Source organism: Papilio xuthus, unplaced genomic scaffold (genome assembly GCF_000836235.2).
Source record: "Papilio xuthus unplaced genomic scaffold, Pxut_1.1 DF826115.1, whole genome shotgun sequence".
Classification (NCBI taxonomy): domain Eukaryota; kingdom Metazoa; phylum Arthropoda; class Insecta; order Lepidoptera; family Papilionidae; genus Papilio; species Papilio xuthus.
Genome location: NW_013532534.1, coordinates 310,440 through 316,439, shown reverse-complemented (window position 1 = coordinate 316,439; position 6,000 = coordinate 310,440). Strand labels below are relative to the sequence as shown.

At 33.3% G+C, this 6,000-nt stretch overlaps 1 protein-coding gene across 6 annotated transcripts in view; it reads left to right on the top strand.

Moving 5' to 3' along the window:
- Positions 1-6,000, top strand: part of LOC106123437 (uncharacterized) — a 40,794-nt gene that overhangs the window by 10,003 nt on the left and 24,791 nt on the right. Inside the window, exon 1 of one of the 6 annotated variants that reach the window (XM_013319759.1) lies at positions 2,533-2,864. The exons of the other annotated variants lie outside the window; for them this stretch is intronic. The gene's annotated coding sequence lies outside the window, so the exon portion shown is untranslated. Of the gene's footprint in view, positions 1-2,532; positions 2,865-6,000 lie in introns of those variants that run through there. 6 annotated transcript variants of the gene reach the window in all.

Sequence of the window (6,000 nt, the reverse complement as noted above, 5' to 3'; positions counted from 1 at the left end):
CCATCCATCCATCCATCCATCCATCCATCCATCCATCCATCCATCCATCCATCCATCCATCCATCCATCCATCCATCCATCCATCCATCCATCCATCCATCCATCCATCCATCCATCCATCCATCCAAGGCCAAGACAAGGAGTAAAAAGTCTTTAGAGATGTATATAGTTGCATTATTTTATTATTTTATTTGTAACTACTACTAAAAATAAATCGTCTTGAGCTTATACAGCACAGCTACAATAATGGGCCATAAAAGGGCAAAGCAAGAAATGAACTATTTTTATTGTAACATCCATATAATAGTTCCGAGTTGAATGCGTCAAGAAACCGTTAATATGACACTACGTGATTTATGTTCCGTTAGTTACACGACTGGTTAAAATACATCACTAGAAGTAACGCGGATGAATGAATTCTTGGGTTTTTCTTTCATAGTAACACTAGCTGTCGCCCGCGACTCCGTCCGCGCGGGATTAAAAAAGGATGTTGGCCGATTCTCAGACCAACTCAATATGCTCACAAAATTTCATGAGAATTGGTCAAGCCGTTTCGGAGGAGTATGGGAACGAAAATTGTGACACGAGAATTTTATATATAACATTTTATAACCGCCTATAAGTAATGTAAACGAAATTAAGAGATGATCGAATCAAATATAACATTTTTAATACATGGCAACACCATTTTAATATAAGTCATGATTATTTTTTACAGGCGGCTAATCGATTAATTATAAATTTAGAACTAGGACATCGCTTATGACCTCTTTCTTGTTGATCGCATGACTACGTCGCTTGCAATACGTAATAATATTTAGCATGTAAATATGAAAATGATGTGACAACCCTAAAAAAGCTCTTTCGTATTTGCTTATTAAAGAACTCTATTGTATGCAAAATTTCTACAAAAATAAATATTATATTACAAGACACTATTGTAATAAAAATGTTATAATTTTAACTAATAACCTTTGATCATAATATCTTGACATGTATTTCAATGATGACCTTTATGATAAAAAGGTGCCAATATAAATACGTATATTTATGTTTTAAATTGCAGGTTTTGTTTATTTAAACACATACAAGTTCTAAAGTTGCATTTTAAGTGTATTCCACTTGTTTCAAGAGAAAGTATACATTTATTTAATATTTAAAGCATGTAAACAACTAAAAGTCACGACTTGTAAATAATAGCGACCAAAAATAAAGACATCGTTGCAAAATTATGGATAATTATATATGTAAGCAAAAAGTTGTGTTTGCTTGAACTATTAAAACTCCAAGGGCTTTAACTGGTCTCGTTTTGTGCAAGAACTACAATGGCCTAAAAAAGTGAAAGTGTCGAAATTGTGTTGGTCGTGTTATAGTGCGCTACTTCTATCAAAACAAGCCTTCACGTAAACATCGTGCACGCGTCGAAGATAATGTTTGTTTGTTCATCTACCGACAGCGGTCAATGGGTTATATGTGGGGTAAAATGTTCCTAGAAAGACGATGGTAACGTGAACCCGTGATATTTATCTATCTTTGGAAATAGAAGTCGTGCTGGCAACTTACTTTAGAGATGAACGTTTTCTGTTTAAGTACCTCTGTGGAAGTTTTTAGCCACTATTATCCGATGTAGTTATTTAATGCTCAAATTTTAACAAATAATAATCAAAGATTTAAAAATAAATTACACTTTTAAGGTAACTTAACATAATTATAAGTTGATTAACTAACGTGAAGTTAAATACAACTTATATGTTACTTAAATAAATTCAGACGATGCCTGGTTTTACGTTTTAATAACAGAACACAACATGTTGTAAACATTACGATGTATACTCACAAATAAGACGAAAACAAGTTTAAAATAAACCAATAGTGCAGTTCGTGACCCGAACTTGAAGTCGCTGTCATCGTCATATCTTAGTGTGACAAAAGCACTTAGTAGAAGAGCATGGGACAATTCGAACCCCACATATTTGCCGCCCCCATCTGTTTCCTTCATGCCATTCACGTATCGTGAGAATACAATGAGATATATTAGCTTATTGTGGATAAGAATTTTGAACGGAAATATGCGATTATATCTGATTAATGGTGATACAAATTTAAAAGTGTTCATATGATTTACATATAAACTTATGTAATATGTGCAAGTGAGTTTTAAATAAAATTTATGTGCTTGGGTGAAAACTGAGTTCAAACTACACAAATAAATTTATTCAAAGCAGCATTTATTATATTAAAAACTAGTAATATAGTTACGAGAAGTAGGTGACCTAGTTTCCGTGCCTGTAAGATCTGTTCGGAAATAATCATTTAAACTTTTACCTAACTGCATAATATGTATGACTTTATTGCAGATAGGAAGCTCATTTAATTTAGAAAGGTTTTGTGAATGTAAGTTCGTCAACTGTCTTTGTCGTCACCTTGTTAACGTCTTCAAGTTTTTACGTTTAAAACACGAAAAATGTTCTTTGTTCCTTGTTTGTGTTAACTTTTATTATGATCCCGGATAAAATAATTAGATTCCACATTATCCTAGCGTGTAGTTAAAAGGCGCCGTCTACGCGGAAGAGGCCGACGTCGGCCGAAAGTTTATGTTGTTTTATTTTCTGTCTCGCTCGCGCATTAAAAACATCGCCCGAAGCTCGCCGGCGCGCTTTCGAGCACGGCTTCTCGGCACGAATGCGTGTGCTTTTTGTATTAATATCGACAATGTAACAGTTTGTTTGTGTACACAGAAGTAAATTGTTTGAACGTAATTTATAGAATCTTTGGCCTCGTTATTTTGTGCGGCTAGTGAACTGTACCGGTGCGGTGGATGTTTAGAAATTTGTTCCGCAAGTTCGAATCTTTGAAGGAATCATGTGAGTGATTTAAATCTTCCTCTTTCTTGAAATTAAGACGAAAAGTCACGCTCCTGTACCAAATAATTGTTTTTGTAGGTACTTTAGAAAATACCCCATTATTTTCTACGTATTTTAATTTATTTATAGGCTTAGGTTTACAGCCTTTCAAAAATATATTTGAAAATAATATAATTTCCAAATTATGTTTGACTATTTTATTATATAACATAAACCTTAAAGTAATAATAATAATTGCACTTAGTATAATTTTGTATTTAAGGAAGTGCTAAAATGGACTTCACTAATCTTCCGGTCATCGTTTTGGACGAGGAAGTTAAAAGAGCAGAACACGTGCGACATTTCTATATTTAAATGATTTACTGAGGACGTAACTATTGAAAGGGTAACAGTTTTACGTCATATTATATCATATTATGGGATCAGGAATTAGTTCAATCGGCACCGATGCTATGAGTCAATACTTAATTTATCTTGACTTTCCTTGATTTGTGTAGTTATAATATTTCAAATACTATTTCAAAAGTTCTTTTTCGTACTTCATAAATTTCTCCTCTGAGATAATAGGAGAAACAATAAGTTTATTGAATGAATATCATCCTCATTTTTTATCTATAATAATTCACAGATTAGTTTTTTTTCTGGTGACAAGCGTTCGAACATAGTCCTCTCACACTCAGCTTTGCCAGTCTAAAAAGGCTTTCTTTTTGCTCATTTTGTAATTAGTAAAAAAAGCATTGCTCGGAATTACTTAGCGTTTGTTTTAGAGAAATAAGTAAAGCTTATTATTATCTCAGTTATGTCAAAGCTAATGTGAGGTACGATGACATTTTTAATACAGAAATTTAGGACTCGGAAACCAAGGATCAGTGGTGATTATTAATTCAAGTTCATCTTCATTCAATCTATACATCCATTCCTTTCTACAAACTTCTCAAGAGCTTTATACATTTAGCAAATGCGGCTGTGAATCAAAATGGAACAAACACTTGAGCATAACAACGGTGAATCGACTAATTGCCACACTCAAAGTAATTTCGAGCTTACTCAGAGAGACCCTTAGTATAGTCTTAGTATAAAACTACTACACTTAGGTACTACCTAACTGTTGAACCGTTTAGTTTCATTGTATTAAAATTTGATATTTAAAATTCCTTTCTTACAAATGTCGTATGGTAGACCGAAACAACGCCATTTATCAAAGTAAACCATAAAACTAAGATTAGACAGGCGTGAAGCTTAAACAAAGAAGACAATTAATATTCCATGAGAACGAAACCTCGATCTTTTTTTATTTTCTAATTAAGTTGCCTTGAAGCGAGAAAAAGAGGTCGCCACCGTCGCCGTTAATGAAGCTCTGTCGTTATACACCAATTGATCCCATTTTATAATCGTATCTAGTTACGTGTTGAATATAATGTTTTGATAGAAACAAATAACAACTTGTTTTTATGAGTTTCCACTGTAGTGACACGAGTATAATTATATATTGTAGTCTCTATTGAGAAGGGAAGAAAACATTTATTATGTATCTGTACTAGCTATGGACCGCGACTCTTTCCGCGCGGGATAAAAAATATAATAAGCAGCCTATGTGTTATTCAGACTTCTACCGCTGAAACATTATTTCTAACAAACATCCATTTATCCAACTGAACTTTCGCATTTGTAATATTAGTAAGATTCAAGTGTCGCATTAAATAATGGTTGTAATTGATCAACACCGGCCGGCAACGCATCTGCAGTTCCTCTGGTGTTGCAGTTGTCCATGGGTGCCGTTGATCACCTCGGTGTTCCCGCCGCCCGTTTGCCCCTTTCTCTTATATAAAAAACACAATGATATCGGGCAAAATGAGAAACAGTCATATACTTCTACATTTACAGTTGAAGACATTTATTTCCTACCCTATCATTTGACGAATGCTATTAGCTCTAAAAGTTGTCATAGTATCATAAAACATGCATTAAATTATAGCACCTATATATATTACACATGTTTAATTTGTATGTTATTTCTGTAATTGGGATTGTTCTATTAAAAATTTATAAAAATTGCCTTCTATTAAACTAATAGACGCTTTCCAGGTTACTGGGTCAAAGTAAAAGGGCGGAACTTAGTTCTTTTTTCTTTTGTATTTAGTCAGCTATTCGATTGTTTTTATTTTAATTAAGAGCGATGCTCATTTCATTTCGTGTCTCCATTCACATGGTATTCTTGGCCGATCTTTAAAGATTTTTATACTATTTTTAGATGTCAAAAATAAGAAAGTTTTTTTTTTAAGTTTAGAGGACGTAGAGCAGACAAAATTAATGCTTTAAATCGTGACATTTGTACAAGTGGTACGGCAGTTGAAATTCATGGAAATACAAGCGATTTTGAACGATGACATTAACTTAACAAAATATAATTAAGTTTAATTGAACTTAATGTAAAGTTACTGTTACATACATGTTAAGTTAATAATCAGATACAGTTAACATTGATTATTAACATATAATATATCATTTCTTGCTTTCATTCAACTGCCTTCACTTATGTTACTAAGTAGTTATCGTGTTGGGAAATGCAGTAGTCAAGTGATAAGTACATTTAAGTATTTCTTACTGGTAAAGGAATCCACGTTGCATGAGAAAAAACTAAATCATAAAAGTATAGATTAAAGAGATATGTAGTTTTTAAAATCATCCCATAGATGGCGTTTACGTAAACTTGAATCACGATATGAAGATTTTGTTAAAGTAAAAAATGAATCTGAAACTATTTTATTACGTGATGAAATTAAAATATTCAATTTGAATTTTAAAGCATATTAAATCAGCATGTATAAGATCTTTTTTTCTCAGACACAAGTACTTTATTGTAAGATGGTATAGGAGTATCAAAGGGGATATCAAAGAGGGGGCTTTGATGTCCAGGTGTTGGCTGCTTACACAATGAGAGCACTTCTTAGCAAGTCCGAGTACCTACGAGTACACGCGGCTCGTAAGTAAACGCATTAGTATAATGGGGTCACGTCGGAATCATTACTCGGAAAGTCAATTGTTTGTACGATCGACGTTACTGTCGCAGGCTAAGGCAGTATGTTGACTGTTGCAGCGCAGTGGCAGGCATTTTATGCGTTCTTGAAATAGCTGC